This window comes from Pogona vitticeps, chromosome 5, assembly GCF_051106095.1.
Source record: "Pogona vitticeps strain Pit_001003342236 chromosome 5, PviZW2.1, whole genome shotgun sequence".
Lineage (NCBI taxonomy): Eukaryota > Metazoa > Chordata > Lepidosauria > Squamata > Agamidae > Pogona > Pogona vitticeps.
The window spans coordinates 74008794-74032948 of record NC_135787.1 but is presented as its reverse complement, the minus strand read 5'-3'; the positions used below and the strand labels follow the sequence as shown (position 1 = coordinate 74032948).

Genomic DNA, 24155 nt, shown 5'->3' with positions numbered 1-24155 from the left:
TACATACATACATACATACAAACACACACACACACACACACACACATTAATTAATTATCCCACTCCCGTTAGTGTCACAGCACAAGTCTGGGTGATTAACAGCTCGTAAAATCAGAAAACAGAAATAGAAACATTAAAAACCAATTGCAATATCTCTTAAAATAACAATAACAACCAGGCAAGAATCCTCTTCTGTGGGTTCAGTGAATTCCATGGCAAGAAAACAGCACCCACTCCCCCAATCAATTATTTTTCATGGCAGCTCTTTTGGAAGATCCCTTAACTTAAGACTAAAGGGGTGGGGGTGAGGATACAGGAGAATTACAGTTGGCCATTGCCTTTCAAGGGTCATGTGAACCAGCTGAACGCCCTTAAAAAGTCAAGCCATCCTCTGCTGCACGCTGCCAAAAAGGTTTCCAATAAGAGGATGGTGGAGAACAATGTTCTTGTGCTCCAGAGACTGCAGGCGGCGAGAGAGAGCACCGTGGCCGTGCAGAGTGTGACGAGGGGTTAGATCCAGGGGGGAACCCAGGAGTCCACCAAGCAACAAGAGGAGAATAACCTTTCTCAAAAACCCAGAGTTCTCGACTCCTCTTCCTCCTAATTCTCCTACATTATCCTCAAGGAGCCACCAGCAGTGGGATTGTGGCCTTTTCCATGTTCTGCCCATACACCCAGCGGTCACCGCTAGGTAGAAATGGTCCACACTCCTGTTTCAGGTGTTTCGTTTCCCCTAGGTTGCTCCGCTGAGCAGCACCTGCAAACGTAGGTGCACCTGAGAGAACTTCTCATTCCTCTGTTGACACTGACTCTGTTATCTTTTTTAATCGGCTAACCTTTGTGGTCCATGGGGTCACGAAGAGTTGGACACGACTTAACAACTAAACAACAACCTTTGTGATGCTTGTAGGCCCGTTGTTGTCTCGGCTCCTGCAGATGAGTGCAGCAAGTCCAACCGCCACACAGGCATGACAGGCCTGGGGTCTGTACGGACATTAACTGACAGGCCCATTGAAAGCACTCAGCATGTTCTGGTCCTCAGGCTCAGGCTGCTCAGAGTGACCTCGCCTTGGCCATGGAGCAGATGTGTGCTTTCCGGATCTGGTTGCTCCTTGAGGTTGCCAGGTGGCGCAAATGAACAATGAAGCTCTGCATCCATGTGAACAATCTCATTGAAAGAACAACACCCAGCCGCCGTCCCCGGCCCGAGCAGCACAACATTCAGGGGAGGCTGAGTCTCCCATGGGCGAGCAGCTGGAATGGCCTCTGGTCGCCAGAGGGCCAGGCCAGGCAAGAAGTGGAGGGACACGGCTGGAGCAAAAGCCAACATATAGTAGACTCAGACAAAGGAGATCTTTACATGGAAATGTGGCATTGGTGGTGGGGGGCAACATATTAATCAAAGAAATAAAACTCTTCACAAGATAAATGTCTTCACAAGCCCTTGTGTGCCTTGTTTCAAAGCTGAAACTATACTCTTCCATTGCTTCAAAGATGTGACTCCCCTCCCCTCTGTTCTAGGGCTGCCATTGCTGTTGTTGGGTGAGATATGGTTATCAAAATGTTGTGATAGAGGTTTCTCAGGCAGTGCAAGTGAGATGCCAAATATTACAATCACAAGCAGCTTTGCCACAGCGGTGGGACTTAATCCCATTGCATAATGTAGGGAGGATTGCAGCCTTTCTTGGGAATAAGTTCCATTCAGACGTGGATAAACACAGAGAAAAATCGTACACGGAAGAGGAAGCAAAGTGTCAAAAGTTTCTTTTCAGAAGTAACTCATTGAAGTTATAGTTCCAAAGCCTAGACTCTCTCATTTTTACTTTCTAGAAAGGGCTTTACATGCAATGACATTTACAGTAAGTGACAAATTTCCTTCCTTAAGGCTGCTAGGGATCCATTTTGCCATTTGTGGGTAAAATATTTTGGAGAAAATATGAGGAATCATAGGATGGCTCTTTGCTTACCTCTGAAGTAACTATACAGGTACAGAGCAGAAAAGGGTTATACGGCACCCTGCGGACTTGGGACCCCCTCCAATTACAGTTCATTTCCCCAGAGACACAAAGTACAGTCTCAAAGATTTGGGTTAAAAAGTTACCATTATAAAATTCCATTAAGACTGTATAAATACATGGCAAAAGGAGTGGCATTTGCCCTAATTAAAGTTGTGATGCAGTATGCAGTTGTGATGTACAGTAGTTATACCTTTGTTACTGGAAAAAGGAAATAATTCCAAATTATGCTGCAGGATAGCAGAATTGAGCAATTTTTCTTTTTGGTCCTTCCAGTGCACATATATGAGATGGAACGCTTCTTAAACTATGAGACCCAGTTCATGTCAATCAAAAGAAACTTTAGCAAGTAAGATAAACATTATTTACAATTCCTTCCGGCTCCTTGCCAATGCTACTCTGTTTTCAGGACAGGGAAGGCATGCTGTTTCTGTTTAGGGAGGTAGTTTGTCTTATTTCCCCCCTCTCTTTTTCTTTCTTTCTTTCTTTCTTTCTTTCTTTCTTTCTTTCTTTCTTTCTTTCTTTCTTTCTTTCTTTCTTTCTTTCTTGCTTTCTTGCTTTCTTGCTTTCTTGCTTTCTTGCTTTCTTTCTTGCTTTCTTGCTTTCTTGCTTGCTTTCTTTCTTTCTTTCTTTCTTTCTTTCTTTCTTTGCATCCCTGCTGCAGTCTACAAAGACTTTCTGGAACAATGTGGGATCCTTTCAATTTCCCAAACAACAACTCCAAAAGCAGTTGAGCTTTGTTCAGACAAAGCAAATATCTTTGTATGTGTAAAGCCAAACATTTGGCAGTGCATTCTGGGCTGTGCATCCTTAGAAGGCTCCATGTAATGGTCATCATTTTCTCTATATAGAGAGGTGGTTGCCCACCCCAGAAGCAACCTTTTCTTTAGTAATGGTTTCTCTTTTAAAAACCATTTGTCTATAATTTCCATTTACTGCACTGACACCTAATGGCGGACAAAGAAGAATTGCTCTCCAGCAGCCTTGTTTGTGGTTCAACAAAGAGATTTCTGCATTTTTAAATAGCAGGGTATGTATAGACCATGTTCCTTTTAGAGCCAACAATGTTTGCTGCTGGTGGAGATTTGGATACTACCATTCGGCTATAAGAACAAAGCATCTGACAATGCTTGTTATTTCTCTTTTCAAGCTTTGTTATTCCAAAGATCTGCTAGAGATGTAATTGCAACATCTGTAAAGATGATGGCCATGTGGTGGCCTATAGACTGGGCATGGCTTGGTACACTGTGTTCTTGGATTGCTATCACTTCTCAGTAGGGCTATTCTGAAGCAAATACAGTTGTGTTCAAAATTATTCAGCCCCCACTGAAATTGAATGTTTTGGCCATTTTGACATTGATTTTGATCATTCAGTCATCTTGCTTATATTTACATGAAAGAGGCACTTGTAGGTCAGAGAAATATAACTAAGTTTATAATGAAATAACCACAAATGTCTTTTCTGTGCTCACATCATTATTAGTTTTTATTCAACCCCCAAGTGACATTCAATCTTAGTACTTAGTACAACATCCTTTTACAGTTATAACAGCTTTTAAACGTGAAGCATAGCTTGACACAAGTGTCTTGCAGCGATCTACGGGTATCTTCGCCCATTCTTCATGGGCAAAAGCCTCCAGTTCAGTCAAATTCTTAGGCATGCGCACTGCAACTGCTTTCTTTAAGTCCCACCAGAGGTTCTCAATCGGATTTAAGTCTGGTGACTGCGATGGCCACTCCAAAATGTTCCAGCCTTTCCTCTGCAACCATGCTCTAGTGGACTTGGAGGTATGCTTGGGATCATTGTCCTGTTGAAAGGTCCAACGTCTCCCAAGCCTCAGGTGTGTGACGGACTGCATCACATTTTCATCCAATATCTCCTGGTACTGAAGAGAATTCATGGTACCTTGTACACGCTGAAGCTTCCCTGTACCTGCAGAAGCAAAACAGCCCCAAAGCATTATTGACCCTCCGCCATGCTTCACAGTAGGCAAGGTGTCTTTTCGTCATATGCCTTGTTCTTCCTCCTCCAAACATAGCGTTGATCCATGGGCCCAAACAGTTCTAATTTTGTTTCATCAGTCCACAGAACACTATCCCACAACTTTTGTGGTTTGCCCACATGACTTTTGGCATACTGCAGTCGACTCTTCTTATTCTTGGGAGACAGCAAGGGGGTGCGCCTGGGGGTTCTGGCATGGAGACCTTCATTACGCAGTGTGCGCCTTATTGTCTGAGCTGAAACTTCTATACCCACATCTGACAAATCTTTTTTCAGTTCCTCAGCAGTCACACGGGGACTTTTCACCACTCTACGCTTTAGGTAGCGCACAGCAGTCGAAGTCAGCATCTTCTTTCTTCCACAACCAGGTAGCATTTCAACAGTGCCCTTTGCCTTGAATTTGCAAATGATGCTTCCTATGGTGTCTCTTGGTATGTTTAACTTCTTTGCAATCTTCTTATAGCCATTGCCCTTCCTGTGAAGACAAATCACCTCTTTTCTTGTCTTCCTGGACCATTCTCTTGACTTCACCATGTTTGTAACCACACCAGTAAATGTCTAGAAGGAGCTGAGTATCACAGTCATTTAAAAGCTGCCTAATTGGTGCTTATTATGCTTGATTGGTGCTCGGTGACATCCACAGGTGTTTTCAATACCTGATCGAAAACACCTGAATGAACCTCTCTTCTTCAGAGTGGTAGTCTTTAAGGGGTTGAATAATTGTGGCAATGAAGAAACCACAAAAGAAACATTTACTACTGTATTACATAAACAATTTATGTTATTTTAGTTGCATTTGGTTATTTAAAACGTCCTTGTAGGATTTCATTCTGAATACAATTCCAAATGTACACTATAGTCCCTAAACCCCTTTACAGCATTGGGGGCTGAATAATTTTGAACACAACTGTAGTTTATAAACTGTAACTGAAGTATTCATTCAGAGATGTTTAAAAAAAAAAAGTAAGAGCTATATTGTTGATCGCTAAAATCATTGAGGAAAGTCTAGTTAAGATTTGTGAATTGACAAGGAGGTCCTTCTTAAAGATGGCCCTGTCATTACGTGATGATGTATCTCCTTAGCACACATCTGTTCAGTTCTCCAGTGGTTGGTTTGTATACAACAACAATGGTGAGGTTGCCATATTGCAGAGACTCTATCAAATGCCACTCAAAAGATGTAGAACAATGACACTGCATGCAGCATATGCCCTACTGCTTATCTAATCCTATGGAAGTGTGGTGGTAGGAGTGAGTGAATCAGCTTGTATCTCATTGCTACCTCAAAAAAAAAAATCACATATCCTTTATTTCATGAAGCTGGCATTGGGGCTGAAGGGTGAAACTGCAACCGTCCGGATGCTGCTGAATTACAGCCGTAATCATTCCTGACCATTGGCCATGGTGACTGGGGTTGATGGTAGTTGCAGCAGTATCTGGTGGGCCACATGTTCCCCATCAAGCTTGCAATGACAGCCCAAGGTTGATGGAAAGTTAAATAATGTCAAGACCCTTCTATTTCAATGGACAACTTCAGTGTGTGATTTGGCTGAATTTAAGAATGGTGGGGTTCTGTTTTCTGCAAATGGTTACAGCACATAAATATAAAAGGAAATGTTCAAAAGATAATATCAATGATAAATATTTCAGTTGAATGAAATGTGCCAAAAAATAAGACTTAAATTTGAATCCGAGTCAGATGAGGCTGGACAGAAGATATGAAATACTAGCATTGATGAGAATGTTTCTGACCACGTAAAGAATAGCTTTCACTGGCACAGAATCACATCAGTGATTATGAGGCAGGGGCTTCTGACTTGGAAGACCAGACCCCTAATGATATCTTTCACTTGAAAAAAATCAACTATTAGCCAGAAAGCTTGCAATTCAGTAGATATTAAGGCAACATTTAGATTCAAAACTGGTGGTCATTTACTTTGGAGAAGTCCCATTGACTTAAGCAGGAGTGCTCTCAAATGAGCCTTGCAGTTATAGATAGGTGTGTCAGCTGTGAATGCACTTCAGAAGATGGTTGGGATTATCTTGCTGTGTTATAGGCTTATAAAATGGCATCTAAAAATGCAGCTAAGACCAGCTGTATGGGAGTTAATCAAAGAAAATGCAATTTTAGAAGGTGTAAGCCTTATTAATGTATTAGGAATTCTGAGGGTCTCAGTGGGCTAGACCAGATGGGCAGCTGCATAATGAGAACACAGTAACCTTGATCAGTTTGGTTGTCTCAGTATTTTGTGATCATCTGTGTAGTATTTCCTCCATGTGGGGTTGATAAGGAATAATAGGTTAACAGGATTCATATTTGGATTCTGACTTTAATGCAGAGTTGATCTTATTTTTCTGTTATTGCAACCTGTAAAGTGACATATCAAGTGTCAAACGTATTGACATTTCTTTAGACATAGAAGGCCCTCTTTGATTCCATGGCACAGTCAGATTAATGCTAGTGAGCTCATTGTACAGCACACCTGTATTATGGATTAGTCATTGCTCCTGATACTCGAACTATTTTGACCAACAACAATCATTATTTGCATGTGACCTGGGGCAAGCGGTTCAAGGAATAAATGCATTGATTCTTGTATTCTCTGCTAAGATGGAACCACATCTCCAGGGGAAAAGGGAACTTAGAGCAAACCATCCACCATGCCCAGCAATGGCAGGATGCAAAATAGCAGTAAACCCATCTCTTCACTTTACACAAGGTACATATTGCATCATAGTATTTGTCTCACTCTTGATGTATACTCAGTTCATAAGTGAGCTTATAAACTGCCCAACAATATTCTTTCATGATCAGACATTTTTATTTCTCTCACCTTAGACATGTACACATGTTCCTACTGGAAACCCATGGAAAAGCAAGTTCATTGGCACTGTTTCCTTGAAAGATAGTATTTGTCTTAAGCCAGTAAGGATTCTGTTAGAGCTCCAAGAGACATTAGACAGAAAAAGATGAATGTCTCAGATGCCTATGATCAAGGCAGCAACCCAGTGGCCCTTCCTTCTGTGCTCCCCAGCCATTCCTCAGCTTGAGGACAGAGTTATGTGTGCTACACTAGCCAACTGACACCCCCGCCCAGTACAGGGAGGACATTATCCCATTGTCTACAGTGAAATGAGATTCATCTGCCAGGCCGGGTTATTTAGTGGGGGTACCATCTTGTCCTTGACTTTAGGAAGCAAAATGTGTTGGGGGGGTCACTCTGCCCAGAGGGAAGAAGAGACTGATGACTAAATGGATTAAGGCTTGAAGGACCACCATACCTGTATATTGGTTGCTCTTCAGTTTCCACTGCTAAATTTTCTCTCATACTTAGTATTATCTCTACCACTTCCTGCACAGTTCTGCTGATACTCTTTCTTAGAGCTTGGAATAATTAATTACTAAATTGTAGATTGCGGTTTTCATATGGTTCAAGCACTGCCTTCCCATCTCTTGTAAGTGCTGCAAGAGAGTAACAAACTGGCTGCAAGACAAGTACTCTATGTTTTCTACAACAGCCCAGTATGGGATCCAGATTATTTGGTGGTATTCAGATTTTAAAGATTTTAACTAAAACTAACTATTCTGGGAAAATGAAAATAAAAATTACTTTTAGAGTGGTAACTATAATGCCAACTGCTTTTTTGTTTTTTTGGACCTTGGAACTATAAATAACTAATCGATTTGTAAAAAGTAACTTGTCAAGTTCCCTTGTGAATAATGGTTGAAATTTCCCACATATGTTGTTGTGGAAATCTGTTTCCTCAAGTCTGGTTCAAACATGATGTGCAACATGAGAAACTAAGACCAAAATAAAAGCCTTAGACAGGTGTGCTGCCAGTGTAAGCTTGCCTTCTTATTCAAACTGAGTTTTTCTGCTTATTTGAGCAACCTTAGCATGGCAATGATTTCTATCAAGAGAAGATGCCGTGCTGGTCTATGAATGCTACAGACATTCATATATCTACATGGGAGTTTAAGGTGGGTTTTAGACCATTACCTCATTTTGATGCCTTGGTAAGATGGCCCTGTTCAAGGCCCTGGACAGGGTTATTGAAATATTTGCTTCAGTTTGTCCACTGATGCTACAAAGGATTAAAACCAGGATTTAATGTCTGCTAGTATCTAATATTATATGCAATAAGAAAACACATACACACACATACACGGAAGTCTATTTAATTTAACAAGTACAATTTCTGTTGCATTTCATGGAACATGATTATGAATACTCATTTTCATTAACTACACTTAACCACATTATGTGTTCACATTGCATAAACTATTTAGCATTGTGTGCCTTTAAATAATAATGTATTCTAGGCTCCCCCACTAATAATTGGAATTAAGCCTGCATTATGCTTGAATTAAGCCTGTATTAGGCTGCAAATATATTATTTGCTGCAATTTCGGTCTCTGCAGTTAATTTCCTTGTTATTAAGTATATATATTATGAGTGCCAAGAATACCTGGAATCTTTCCATTGACCACAGTTATGTCCAGCAAATTATTTGCATTTTTCTTTGTCATGATCCAGTAGTTTTCTTTTCATATTACATTTTAAAGACACCAATGACACAATTATTTGCATAAAATATGACAACAGGCACCTTGGCTCATTGATTCCTGAAGGTTTTGGATCAGACTGAATTTTTAGAAGTAAGCTCCATATCCCACTGTTCATAGGAAGTACTAAATCCTCACTACCCTTCTAGAGAAACAAATGGATCAAAATGTTTCTGAAATGTCTTTTTTCAAGTATTGCAATCATGAATCAACATGAAAAATGCTGTAATCTTTTTGTCTATCTTACGACTTCGTTGAAACTTCATATTGTAATCCTGGTTTGAACAGTGAAGCTTCCAGTGAATTTAACAGACTGTTCAAGCCAGTGTAGGCATGGCTGATAAAACTTGTCAGAATCAGACTCACAAAACAGTTTATCATGAAATTAAAACTTTCATGTTAGCTGATCAACTTGAACTATAAATTACTTAAGGAGCTATGGATTTATTTACTGTGATCTTCACCAGCATTGGTTACTATAATCCCAATGAAATAGTACTAAATGCAAGTTTCTGCAAATTCTGTTAAAGAGAGAAATTGCTACTCATAACCTAATTGCCAGTGCCTCCTTAAAGCAACACATGTCCATTTGGAGTTTCAACTACAGTGTTACAAAAAGCATATAATTTAGATTCTGTCCCTCCCTCCTCCATTTCCTTCGGTGGCAAGGGGGAAATCTCATTCTCTAATATATTTTATGGGTTTGCTCTCTTTGTAATATTTCCTTTCAAAGGTCCTGCTCATATTTGTATCTTATTACTTTTCTTAGACTAGATTTATTGATAGTTTCTAACAAAAATATGATTTCAGGATATTTACTGAACAAAACTCAATATTACAGCCCCCAATTCAATTGTTTTTCATCAAAATGGAGAACAATAAAGAACCTAAACTCCTTGGCTGAGATACAATGGCTGCAAATAGCCTTATTTTTTTTTAACCAAGAAAAAATAAACCAATAACAGAGGAAGTGATAAATGTTACTTAAAGTAAAACATTATTTTTCTTTAGTTTATATATGCATTTCTAAGAACTGGGACTATAACATGAGTAGCTGTAAACGTTCCACTACTGAAATATACAGAAATACAATTCTGTGAAGAGATAAAAACAACTGTCATAAGCATTGCAGTGTGTACATGATTTTATTTGTCTGTATTGTTAATTGTCTTGACATACATTCAAATGTGATTTAAATGAAATTAAGGAGAAGATGGTTTTCAATAATATTTTGTCATTATAATGGCTTCGAATTAATGTTAATCTTCTTGATACATATATTTTGGCTGTGAATTTATATTTGAAATCTCTAATGCTTTGCATCTGACAAGCCATTCCCAATGTGTGTCTGTGTTTTAAACTGATCATTTAGTAAAGGGGCTGATTAATAACTTTGGTTATCAATAATTGTTTACCTATAATAGATAGATATATTCATTATGTCTCTGTCGTTATCCTCCTGAGTATTGCTCAATTATGATTATAGATATTTATATGATTACTCTTATTTAGGGTATGTTGCACACTGGGAGATCTTAGTAATGATTTTAAATTTCCCCACCCATCTTCCAAATTACTGGGCACTTTCCACTGAAAATTGTAAACAATATTATAAACTTTTTTAAAAATAAGGAAAAGGGGGGAAAGAAGTAATCTGATTTCTGGGAAAAGGGAACACAGTGAAAGATGTGTGCCTTTATAAGGATGGACAATGGAAAGCAAAATAATAACTCCTAAGTTTGATTGTTCAAATATATTCTACAATACAGAGAGCTGCATGCAAGCTGGAACAGGCGCAGGGCAGGAAGGTTAAGTAGAAGAGAAGGCACAATACTTCAGATTGGCAGTCGACTGCAGGAAGAATAATCTAATCAAAACTAAATTCAATTATCTCGTCCCAGGGCAGGCTCCTGGGACTGCTGCATTGAATACTGGCAGAGCCTCCACCTAGACATTTTCCCCGAGTCAAATGCACATGATGAATGCAGATGAAATTTGAAATATGAAAATCTGAAATAATTTATGGAAGTTGTCAGAAATTTGGCTGGCTCGTGGCGTAATTTCCTTGGAGACGAGGCAGGCTAGCTCATTGCTTCTCGTCTCCCAGCAGTTCGCTGCTCTTCCAGTGGATGGATATCAACCCCTTCAGAATGCTCTTCCAGGCAAATTACAGCTCATTATAGACAGCCTTGCACCAAGCCATTATGTCAGAGGAAATCTTTTTTCATTTGCAGAAATTTGTTTGGAATTCTCATATTTATTTGAGCGTCCATTATCGAATCTGAACATTGAATTATCTGCAATTATGCTGTGGGTAAAGGCGAATGTTTGTGTATATATGAGAGAGATGGCCGCTGCGTTGTTAGATAAATATTAGAGGGATGCCAGTGATCTTTGCACGCTTCAAGCAGCTGCTTTTAAATAGCAGGTTGCCTTGTATGAATGGAGGACTAGTTTTCTGTAGCTGCTAATGTATATGATTTACTTTCTGAAAGCATTTACTCTCTGAAACGAGCCTCATATAGAAAGGAACAGACTTATCTCTCTTCCTCTTTGATGGTTGTCTCAGTTAACATTTCTCATTTTCCGCAAATATACATAGAGATGTTAGCTAGAGTGACTCTGGGAGTTATAGTCAGGAAAAGGAACTTTTGTACATTCTGTGAATTACAGTAGCTGATGAGCATTACCTTTTTCCATTACCTTGTACACGGCCTCCACCTCCTCAGGTCAATTGTAAAAAGAAGGCAACCCCTGAATCAATCCAATGATGCTGCTCCCTGTTTCCGACAGTGGACAGAGAGCTGCAGTACGCAAGAAAAGTCAGACGGCAACATTCCTTCCTTCCTGCTTGTCTACTGCTGTCCAAAGGTACAGTGCCTCTGTGCATGGAGGTTCTCTCTGCTTTACAGGACAAAGTAGTCACTCTTCACAAATCAAAAATAACGGGCAATAGTTCATATTCTTTCCATTTTTACCAATCTGATGGAGTGTGATGGGAGGAACACAGGCACTGGTAGAAAAGCTATCAAGTGTGCACCAGAATACTTCCCATGTTTTGAATATGCTTTAATAAATATGGCTTGCCAGTCTTGTCATGGTCTTTTCTGCATGACTGCATAACACATGAATGGAGACAAGGTTCTTAGATGCACACTTTATTTTTACCGGGAATCAATTCATGGCCCAGTTTATGTCATGATGAATGCCCCTTTAGTTGTGTAGCTCACCGTGGCTGTCAGGTGTGCCTGTATTAAAGTCAGCACTAAAAATAGAAATGAGATGGATTTAAATGGTAGTCACTGCCAAATATTATTATTTTTTATTATCAAAGATGTGGGACTGAATCTGATATAAGCAATAAGAACCTGATCCAGTGTGTGGCCCACACCTCCTCCTCTCAGTTTTCTGGCGCACTGTAATGTATGAAATGCCCACAAAATGTGTCAACTGAGGCAACTTTTATTTTTTTAAAAAAAATACAGTAAGTGCTATATATTATTATATAATATTTATATATTATCTTTATTATATATCTTTATATATTATATGTCCAAAATCTATCACAAAAGACCATGTACATGACAGCATGTTTTTAGTTATTTGCCAGTTAACAGCCACGTACCTGATTGTGCAACTGGTCACACACCTCATTGTACCGCAAGAGGATTGTGGGCATTTCACAGAGAGCACTCAAACTGTCTCCTACTTCTTGCGCAATGGCTGTTGTTTGATTGCATAAAGCAGTAAGATTCTGACCATTCTTAATGATGATTATGATGAGATCTCTGTAATGTTTGCTTGATAAGCATTAAGATCTAGCAAAATTCCTTGCCATATTTTTTTAACAGGACACATACATTGGCCGACTGTGGTATGGATTGAGGCCAGGCTCTGCCTCTGTTTTCACTGAAAGGATGTGCATGTGGCTAGAAAGGAATACTTTTGTATAGGGATGCAACCAACAAAAGATGCAGATCTCTTTGTGGCCAGCCACACATATGGTGCATTTCACCTAGAACAGGGCAGGGGGATCTCTACATGTTTTGGATTTCAGCTTTAAGGAGCAGCAGCTCGCATAGCAAGTAGTAAGGGGTTCTGGGAGGGAATGACTGAAGATGAGTGGTCCCCGACCTCAGGGATGTTCTTGGACTTCAACTCCCAGAAATCCTGGCCAGCAGAGCTGGTGGTGAAGGTTTCTGGGAGTTGTAGTCCAAGAACATCTGGAGGCCCAAGGTTGGGGACCACTGTTGTAGACCTTTACAGACCTATAAACGCCTGCTCCCACCAAGATCTACCTGGATCACCCATGCAAGCTAGGAGGTGAGGTTGAGGAGCCTGACGCCGAGGGAGGCCCGGAAGGAAAAAACATGAAACCGGGCCTTCTCGGCGGTGGCTCCTCGACTTTAGAACAACCTCCCTCCGGTGATTCGCGAGGCCCCTACACTGGGTACATTTAAAACCCAACTAAAAACATGGATGTTTACTCAGGCCTTCCCACCTGCCAGCACTTAACTCTTTTTCTTTGCTATCTATCGTTTATTATATTTTGCACTGTTTTATTATTATGTTATGGTTTTGTATTTTAATGAGTATATGTCTGTTGGTAGCCAACCAGAGTGGTAGAATATACCAGATGGGTGGGATATAAATCAAATAAATAAATAAATAAATAAATAAATAAATAAATAAATAAATAAATAAATAAATAAATAAATAAAAAGAATAATTAAAAACCTGTGTTTGTCACAGCCGTCGTTCATCCCAGAAAGGGTTAATTCCAGTACGAACTAGAGGAAATTTTGCACTGTGTACAATTTACTCTCTTCTTTTGGATATCCTTAAAGTTCTTTTCCCCATGCAACACAGATAAACTGAACGTCCAGAAAATTCTCTACTTTTCGTTCCTTTTATTGAAAAGCAGATATCGGAAGGTACGTAACATGTATTTCATACTGTCCTCTGTCTGCTGGATATCCAAGAATTGTAACTACAATGCTTAATATGTTTTAGAGATATAATTATGAGAGCTTAATAAGTTGAACGGAAAATATAAGTACTGTAACCAAACTTACTAGGATACTTAAGAGTTCAGCTGAAGTATTACAAATAATAATGGAAAAAATAATACAAAAGTATATTAACTAAGTTAGGATAACTCTCAATTTATTCACACCTATGTAAGTATCTTAACAAACGGGGTGATTAATAGAATACAGCATAACCAATTACACAATCTCATCAACATACAGTATAGTAAAAAGTCTTAAATGTGCCTCCCTCCCTGCTACTGCCCAGCAGCCTTCCCCCCTCAAACAGTGCTCTCCTGTCATCCTGTGCTTTTTGGCCTGGCTATCTTTTCTTGCTGTCATTTATATCCTTATTTCCTCCTCCACCTCTTTTGTTTGTCAACATTATTTTGTTGGACCTGTAACAATAGGGTCATGATTCATCAGAGAAAATTTATAATAGAAATTTCTGTTTTTAACTCCTGATAATACAGTTCCTGTAAATCAGAATCTGGCAAGCTACCACCATGAAAAGCATTATTATTTTGATTGTTTCAGAGCTGGTGGATTTCAATGAGTGTTAGATAGAGGGGACTAGTAAAACAGAATAATTCACAGGACCTGCAAACATCACTTCTTGTCATATCAATATATATATATATTTAAAATATTTTACCCCACCTTCTTCCCCGAAAGGACCCATGGCAGTGTTCAACATATTTCAATACTTTTTCAATTCTCTCTTTTTACAGCTTTCCTTTGCAAACATGTTCAACTGCCAGAAATGTTATTGTGTACTGTGACTTGGCTGAAGCTAGCTAATTGCTTTGCAGCAACTTTTAGTAAACTGCTTTTCAAACTTTGTTTTAAAAATACAATGTCAATTTTCAGAGCTGCTTTTTCAACACCTCCTTAATTACTGTAGTGCTCTATACATTTACAGTGTCACATATTTGACATAACTAAATGGACTAATGTAAGGCAGCATCCTATCTTCCTGGGTTTGACTGCATGGTGTAATGCAAAACAACACTGGATGTTTGCTCAATATTTTTGCTACCTCCTTTATGAATTGTAGGGAGCCAATGATGTGCAGCAAAATGCTGAGTTTATTCTTAGGAAGCTCAAATTAATTCCCCATAGCCAGGAACCTCAGCCATGTCACATTAGGCAAATTGTCTTTTTTTAGCCTGGTCTGCAGACTGAATTTACCTTGTAGTGTTCCCCAGTCCACTCCAAGGGACAGTTAAAGAAGGACTGTCCGATTCTGCAACCCAAGTCACTTCAGCTTTGATCTGTAGCCATGAGAGGGAGAATACGTAAAAGTAAGAGAAGTTCCAGCTTGAACAAAAAGGCCCCAAGGAGTGCTTCTAGGGTACAATCAGGAACCTTCCATCCTTTTAATTTTTTCCCTTTTAGGTGAGCTGGAAAGGATCAAAGACTGAGTTTACCTTGTCCTACAAGGTTTATAAGGTTAAAAGGAGAGCCTAAAATCTGAAAAATGGGCAAGATCTTTTAAAAGTGTGATACAGACAAATAAATAAATTTGAAATGCCACTATTTCTTTGTGATTCCAGTGATTCCTATCATTCATTAGAAGTATATTGAGTTGCTGTCATTAAGTAAATTTGTTCCCAGTTAAATTCCTACTTGATTCCAATGTTATCTTTCTGAGGTTGGTGCTATTGTGGCCTTGGTAAAATATTTTCTTTGCAAATGTTTTGGAAACTATTTCTTTGCATTAGCTTCCCTCATGTAATATCAAGTGTCGCAATTTATGCTTCAATAATTTTAGCCTGCAGTAGCTAGTGTTTTCAAAAGCACTCCCCTGCAAATACTCTACTAATAATCAGTTTCCTGCTCAACTGTCTGCTGATGCTGCTAACCCCTTGTGCATACAAATGGTTTCAGACAAGTGTTCCTCACTGACTTCAGTGAGATTATTCCCATAGGTAAATCTACTTCATGCATGTATGCTTTGATTTAAAAGAAAAGAAAATTGGGACATGGGGATTGTCATGTTCAATGAAGCCATAAATGTGTATTGTTTGATATTCAGCCTTTGAGAGAGAACAGAGAAAAGCATAAGAGACCCCAAGTAGATAAATTTTGCTCTGTCTCCTGTAATTGGCTTAAACATTACGTAATCCTTGGACATTATGGGTTGACTTTAAAGGGCATTGCCATTTTTGTGACCTCGGTGAGATTAAAAGCACTTCTATCTTGAAATGCCATGATTTTAGGATTCTGTCATTCTTACTCTGCAGATGTAAACAGTAATTATGCAGAATGTACAGACAATTGCATTTTAATTATGCTGAGGACTCTGTAAAATAGCTCCCAACAAACCTGGAGCCATCTCCAAAGAGCAATTAAATATATACTCCCCTTTGTCAAGTACATTTTTTTGGTTCCTCGTTGCTGGCCTGTTTTAAAGGGTACATCCATACTATTTTGTTAGCCAAGTTGGCTTCACACCAAAGGTCAATCATCTTGCTTGAGCGTGGTCAGATTTCTAAGCTGGAGGATCCATATATTAGCCTCACATGACTTCTGACACAATTGTGCTCCTATGGGCAGCCAGTGCCATTCATTATGCATTTGGTAATATATTCTCTCTCTTTTTAAAAAATATCATAATTTAGTATGGCTTGATCCCAGTTGGTTACCCCAACTCAGGGGTTCAATTTGATTTGCCTAAGTGTCATCTCACCATTCAACATTTGAGTCAATTGTTCTTTTCTATTTGGGAGTAGCAAATAGATTTAAGACTCTGTTTTCTGCATTATCAACCCACCATTAATGTGTTACTATAGAATATTGATCTCTCTCCCTCCTAAACAACATATACTTGTTTGTGATGCTACTGATCACTGTTACCTTGCTACCTCACTAATAGAAAAAGCTTTATGACATGGCATCATTCTGGTCATATCGCCTCTCGCCCTAGCATCTCCAGCATGAATGTAACAAATATAAGAAGTAATCCTCTGTCCAGAGCAACCTTGTGTGATGGGAACGTTTATATGTTAGCAAAGTAACCCATAGTACAGGAGGAGTGACTTTTAAGTAGTTTCTATGTGACCTCAGTAATTCATTAACTGATGGTTGGAGGAATTCTGTTCCTCTATGGACCTTTCTGATTTCTGAGGCCATTGGAGAGAAATTGGTTGCTTGTGCTATATGTTGTAGAATGATATCTGGTGACCATGTAGAAATGTGGCCTTTCCAGGATAGTGCCTCCCTTTGGATTTTCTCCTGACATTCAGGACATTCTGTCACATACATGTTTGGAGTGCCTTTCTGAAAACCCATATGTTTACTCGTGCATTTCCAGACTGTTAACATTGCCTTATAGCAGAATTAGGCAAGCTGAGGCCTGGTGAGAGTTATTTCTTTGACTCTAGGATCTTCTGGAGGTTACACCAACTGCTACAAATGAAACAGGAAAATGAGCAGAAAGACATTTCTATTTTGCTTTTTGTTCTTCTACTCTTCTAGTATGTTTCTTCAGAAACTGATATTTTAGTAAAACAAGATAGAAGAGATACTTTGCAATAAATGAGAATCACTTAATGTAAAAACATGATTCTCACATAAGAGAGATTTTTTTTTAAAAAAGGGTAAAGTTTGGAAACTAGGATTACTCTGGGGCCACAAAATGGTCTTAATGGTCTACATGGTTCCCATATCTTGCCCTATCATCAATTTTAATTATGTCTTACATTGATAAAAACATGAACATAACAACACTGTTAATAATGCATTACCCTATTCATATTTTTTAAAATAATTATTTATTTGAATTTTTCCAGTTAGCTGTATGTTTTATTCCTAGCATCAAAGAAAAGGGGGACTGAGTTTCTAAGGAAGTAGCAGCATACCAGTTATTCAAATTGCCATTAATATGTGGTGATTTTTTAAAATGTGTTTTTTTTCCCAACATATAATTCAGTAGTCAAAATCCTGTTACAGAGCTGTTACACGTGTGAGGGCCAAAATATGGCAGTTGCTTGAGAGAGTAATGCAAGTATAAGCCCCATCAGTTTCAGTTGGGTAATCTCTGGCTTGTGGTACTATGAGTTGGAGATTTCTGAAGAATGGCACAAAGCACTGCTCTTGGAGAAGTTATGCTCCACTGCGATGCCTGCATAACAAATAAGATTTATTTTATTTTGTTGATGCAGTTTTTTATACCAGTCATCTAGCGAATTGCTATTCTGGGTGGTGTACTGAAAATAAAGCAAAAATCATAAAAACAAAATACAAAGATAAAAAAATATTCTGGTCAATGATATTGTAAATGCACCACCAGAATAGAGGAGACTATTCAAAACTGGTTTTCTGAAATAAAATTACAATAAACTATAATTATTACCTTCGTAACTCACAGTAGTCTGATGATTTTAACCTAGACATGTTGTGGCATCATATAGGTCAACCTGCACAACCTATAAAGTCATATATATAGCTTGTGAGAGGAAGGGGCTCATAGAACTTCCTAGTTTCACTACCTAAGACTGCAAATACAAGAGTGGCTGGTAAGCAGTAGGACATGATTGGTTGCCTAGGTTTGTCTTAGCCAGCCACAAATTGTGCAGATCCATCTCATAAAAAAATAATTCTAATTATATTAGGTTACAGGTATTTACACAATGAGTCTAGCAGCAGCTGAAACTCACAACAATGCTTTCCCATTGACATAATTCCACTGTATTTTTGGCCTCCAGAAGAAACACTGTTTTTATTCTCTTGAAAAAGTTAAAGGTGTAAGATACTATTGTAAATGTCCAGATCCAAAGCTATTCTAATGGTTAGGTTCTTAATTCTATACAACTTCTCTTTCCAAACAGTGCTCCATGTTTTTAGAAAGCTAACTTTAAAATAAGAATAGCATAGGAAATACAACTTTATTTTTGCTTGATTCTCTGCAGTGTTTTAGTTTATAATGGAAGCCAAGTAACTGCCTCTTCTGTTGTTCGGCTCACAAGGTTTATCTTGGTTAAACATGAGCCGCTCATGTTGCTTCTTTCATGTAGACAGCTGTTGTAGGGTTTGGGTAGGTTGAGCCTCCCTGGGTCTCCTTACTGCAGGAAACTTTGTAATAGCACTTAAATAAATAAAGCAACTGAGCAGGAGATTATTGCTTGCATTGTGCTTTTGTAGATGTGTATTATGGGATCACCCCGTCAGTTGACACAATTAGCTGAATGTGGGACAAGACAAATGTTGTATATGACAGTGGGGTAGTATTGAAAGATGACCCCCATATCTAGAGGGCGAAGAGTTATGGATTCATTGATAGCTGTTAACTAGCGCTGGGAAGCAAGCATGGCTGTTGAATTTTTTTGCCTGCTGGCTTCTGGCTGTAGGCCTGCTGGCTTGTCTGGCAACAGAGTATTTGAATAGAACCCCAGGCAGCTTTGGAACTTTGTTCTCCTTTTATTATAACTGACTGCTGACAGGAAAGCGGCAGGAGGGAGAGATGAGGACAAGGAGTTAGGCTGAACTCACACTTAACCAACTCTCCTTTGTTGCTCCTTTTTCTCTATGCAGTTCTGTTGCGTGTTTTTTTTTAACATCTCAAATAGTTTATAAAGACTTCAAAATGCAGAGTATATTTGGAGTCCCTTAAGATAGGTAACAATTTGGATGCAGCAAAAGTACTAGGCTGATCCAGTGAAGAGGTGAGCACCCTTAAGGCTGTGGAGGTAAGTGCCCTTAAGCCTACTTTATAGAGTACATGTCCCACTTAAAACTTCTTAAAGATTGCACGGAAGTCTCACTGGTATCAATGGAAGAGGTGGTCGCAGGCTTGAACACTCACATTAAAATGAGTGTGTATAGCAAAAAAAAAAAAAAAAGAGGAGATGTAGTATCTTGATTATGTTCCTCAACTTCTTCTTTAGAATCGGCAAAATACCCTCTTGGTATATCATTAGTCTCTCCTAAACACCCAACCCTATGATATTTGTACTATTTATATTGATGTGGATAGTTTTCACAGAAATCAACAGAATTTATTTCCAAATCAGTGACTGCAATCTGTCAGAATTAAACTCTCAGATGCCCCCTAATTTCAATGTGTGCAGGATTCAGTCCTATGGACAAATTTTGAGAGTAATCCCTACTGAACACATGTGAATTTAACTTACTGCATGCGTATAGTTGGAGCTGTAAATTTGCTTCATTTACCATTGTACTGGATTGTGACCAGATTATGTAAAATTATGTTGTTGATCTGTAGAATATTAATCCACATTTTTCCAAGTTTGGATCATACTCCAAATACAATAGTTTTCAAGATTCCATGGATTTATAGTTTTATAACAGAGAAAATATCTGTGCACTCAGTATATGACAAAGAAAGTATCTGTGCACTCAAGCTAGCATCCAGCTATTCAGGTTAATTGATTACACAGCTTGCAAGGTCCTAGGCAGTCCGCTTTTCCATGGACAGGCAATGTGACAGAAGACAAAACAGAATGAAAGAGATCAAGCTTGAAAGAGAGAAGAAAAGATTTAAAAAATCAAAGAACAGAAAAGATGTAGAGAGACGTGGAAGTCTGAAACAAGTGTCTTGCAAAGGATGATCAAGAGATAGTGAACCAACAATTATGTTATAAAATGGTGATTACTGAAAAGATAGTTAGTTTTTGAATGCAATCTACCATAATTGAATGGAACTATTTGTTTATGGCTTTATTTTATATAGCATCTTTTTTCCTAGAAACTTAAGACAGCATGTGTCCTGCCACCACAACAAGAACCCTCTAAGATAGCTTGAGGAGGAGTGGCACTAAAGCACTTTTGCTTTCAAGGACAAATCCCAAGACTCAGTGCCTGGTGTCTGGAGATAGAACTGGAAAAGACTTTTATCTGAAACCCTGGGTAACTATTGCCAGGCAGTGTAAATGATACTTAGCTATATGGATGACTAATCTGATCCAGCACAAGGCAGCTTTCTAGTTTCCTCATCCAAGAGATAATCACTGTCCCAAATAAGCTTTGAGGATGAATGAGAACTTGAACCTGAAATTTCCCACTGCTAGTATCACACCCTAACCTGAGGATAGGGAATGTGCAGATCTGTTTGCACTATGACTCTCAATAGCCTTAGCCAGCATAGCCAGTTATGACAGATGATGGGGAGGTGTGATCTAACAACATCTGGAGAATCACATGCTCTCTTGCTCATATGCAGCAGTAAATTAGATTATGGTTCTATGCTTCTTAGGATCATTTCCATTCATGATTCCTCATGATGGCAGAGGAATTTCTCTCCTGGGTCCAGCATTGTCCTGCACTGTGGTAAGCATTCAGACATACATCTGTGCATAGGAAAGTCAAAGGAGTGTCAAGGTGAGAGTCTAGAATAGGTTCAACTTGTGTCCCACCAAGCCAAGGATTGTCCACCACGCAAGCCAAAAAGGGTTTGAAAAGCTTCCTCCTTTTGTTGTCTTCCTGGAGTTCCAGTGAAAGAGAAATTTTGTTGAAAATTTGGGGGTGCACTGTATGTAACAGCTGGAGAGTGATCAGATTGATGGATAGGACACAAGCTCTGAAGGCCTCTTCCAGAATAATGTATTTTGCTCACTTAAATGCTCACCCTGCCATTTTCCTAGAAGGAAATCAAAACTGGTTCTAACATACAAGCCATCCACAGATGTTCAGCCAAGATGAACATGAAAGCTCATAAAACTAACCACTAACATTTAAATTAGGACCCAACTGATTGACTGAAACTAGTTGAATTGTGGATGGCAATATATAAGAATATATATATATATATATTTCTTAATACTGAAGACATCTGAGGAATGTGTAGCCCTTCAAAAGGGGTTAGACTTCAGTTCTCATCATCAACCCCAGACAGTTTAGCCAGTGTAAATGCGATGAGAGCAGTAGCTACTCCATACCCGAAGGGCCAGATTTTGACCAGTCCTGGGGCAAATGTGCAGTTTCATCCTTCCTAAAATATAGCTAAGAATGGGTTTTTCTTCTTCTTTTCTTTTTTCTTTTGCATTGAAAAAGACTGAAAATAAAATGAGTGAAGAAGTTAAGATGCTGAGGCTCTGTTAATATTTGAAGCCTGTTGTAGATCATATCTGGTGTTTTTCTTGCTCCTGGCAGGCCTGTTCTTAAGTTACAGAGCAGGAACATGAGGGGAAAATGGTCAGAGGAAGGAACGGAGTCAGAACTAGCCGGATGCACTTTGTGCCAGTGATGAGTCAGTCCTTCGAAGCAAGATGTTTCCAGCTTTGACTGATCTGGCCATTAAGCTGTGATCCATTTACCATGAACGACTTTATGCAAACCCTTGGACAGCTAAAAAATGGAAAGGCATCTGGTATTGACTCTGGACTAATGATGAAAGCACTGTGGTATGGTGGTCTGAAATTAGCAAACTTCCTACGGGTTGTATGTGTGCAGTGAAACCATGATTAATGAAATAGCTCCCGAACACTGGCTTAATTGTCCCAATTCCAAAAGGAGGGAGGGGGTGTCTGGCAAAACTGGACAACCCTTGCAGCATCTATATTCTCTTCCTGCAACCAAGACATTATAGCAGGATGTTGTTGAGCAGGACAGACCTTTCCATTGCCCTTATGCTTACAGCCTTCCTAGCAGGTTTCCCAAAGCACATGCTGCCTCCTTTACACTGTGAAGTGTGGAGCATCCAAACAAACAGAAATTCTTGTAGGGTTTTTTCCCCCACATTGCTGTTATACCTGGTGGTTCAGTTTGGAGTTTCTCTGGAGCTCTGTCTCACCCTCCCTTCTCTTGTGCCCCTTCCCTATATTTTCCCCATGTAGAAATTTACACCATAAGTTCCTTGGGGTCAGGGAGCAGCATTTTGTCTGCATTGCTATTTTATGTTGTAAAATGCTATGTACGTGGATGATATTCGGTGTCTATATCTAGCTATCTATGAATAATCATTATCTTAATTAGAATTTCTCTCATTGCAAAGGTCTTAAAGATGTCCAGCTCAATGTAATATTCTCTTGGTTACATTTTGATGCCCAATTAAAGTATGTACTTAAATCATCACATTTGTTGAGCTGCACTATTAAATTGTACTTCATATTAGCTTGCAACACACACTGGTTTCTCAATATAACTTATTAGATATTCATTGTATCTTCAGTGATTTTTTAAAAAATGAACAAACTATTGCCAACAGTTCAGAACAGGAGACCTTGCACATCAAGTGTCAAATTCGTATTCAAATAGACACCATGCTCTGCTCCATGCTAGAGATCTCTCTCTCTCCCCGGGCACTGTGCATTTTCTGTGGCATAAGTGAGTAACCATGTAAGGGGCCAGACAGAAATGAGGTGGTAGTGAGCTATTGAAATGTGAGGTAATTAGCAGCTTAATACATCAAAGGAGCTAGTCACTGTCAGCCCACATCCCTGCAGACCAAGCATGTTAATCCCTTAGAGTCACATTTTGTTGCAGAGAGAAGCAGGCCTACAAAGGAGGCATTTTATGAAATACTCATCTAAAAAGCTGGAAGCAATGTCCTGAGTTTTAGCCGCTCGCTGTGCATGGCAGAAAAAGGTAGTGCAAACAAACAAACAAACAAAAAATGGGTTGGATACAAATAGTTCCAAGAAATATATTACATTTTGCTATGGGGGTGCTAATTTGTCCCAGCCAGAGCATGGAAATGTTATTTTGGACTACAACTCCCAGCCCTCCCAGCCAGCAACTCTGATCCCAGCCAATGAAACATAGTGGGACACCTCCCCCCCCAAAAAAATTTCCACATCACTTTTTAGTAAACCATGAGGCCAAGCAGCAGAAGTGACATAAACTGGTTTTCTGTGTGGTGACCTCATTTTGTGCTGGTGGTGGACATTATACTTCTTGGGGAATTCAAGAAATACATGACAGGTAAATATGAATCAAACTTTACCTGTACCACTGGTCCTAATTCACAGTACATTGCCATTCTCATGGGATCACACAAAATCCCTGAATTTCTTCAGTAGAAGGGTTTGTTTTTTTAAAATCTGTGCAAAACAACAGTTAGAAAGAAAGGCTGCATTTCTGCATGCACTTGCTTGGGAGTCTTATTTAAGGCAATAGAACTGATTTCTGAGTAAGCTTTGCAAAATAGCTTTAGTTGCATAAGCTACTGGCTAAACTCATTAAAGCTTGCAAGCCTCATCACAGGCATCATTTAAATCTATTGATTAATCGCCATAATTTTCTGGTGACTTCCTTAAAGACATTTTCAAAATGTAAGTTAAAAAAAATGTACCAAGGGAAGCAGCCAGCAGCTGCTTTAAGAGAACAAGCCAAACGGTTGGTCATATGGCAAGTGAAGCCAAATCGCAAGTCATACTCCTATGCCATCTAGAATTCTAACCTGTCAACTCTGTGGCATGTTTTAGTGGTACCTTGGGTATTACCATAGCAAAAGAACATATATTCTTTCTAGAAACAAATTCATATTCTCAAATATCTCCAACTGGGTGGCACAGGGTGAGGGTTGGGGCCAGTTGTTGGACTGCAAATCCCATCACATCTAACGAACACAGGATACAGGT

The 24155-nt window shown here is 39.1% G+C and overlaps 1 long non-coding RNA gene across 1 annotated transcript; it reads left to right on the top strand.

The window, feature by feature from the left end:
- Nucleotides 1-5131: 5131 nt before the first annotated feature.
- LOC144589412 (uncharacterized) lies at nt 5132-23172 on the top strand. Its single transcript, XR_013545501.1, has 2 exons — nt 5132-20484; nt 21727-23172. It is a non-coding gene; the product is annotated as an uncharacterized LOC144589412 (long non-coding RNA).
- Nucleotides 23173-24155: the final 983 nt, after the last annotated feature.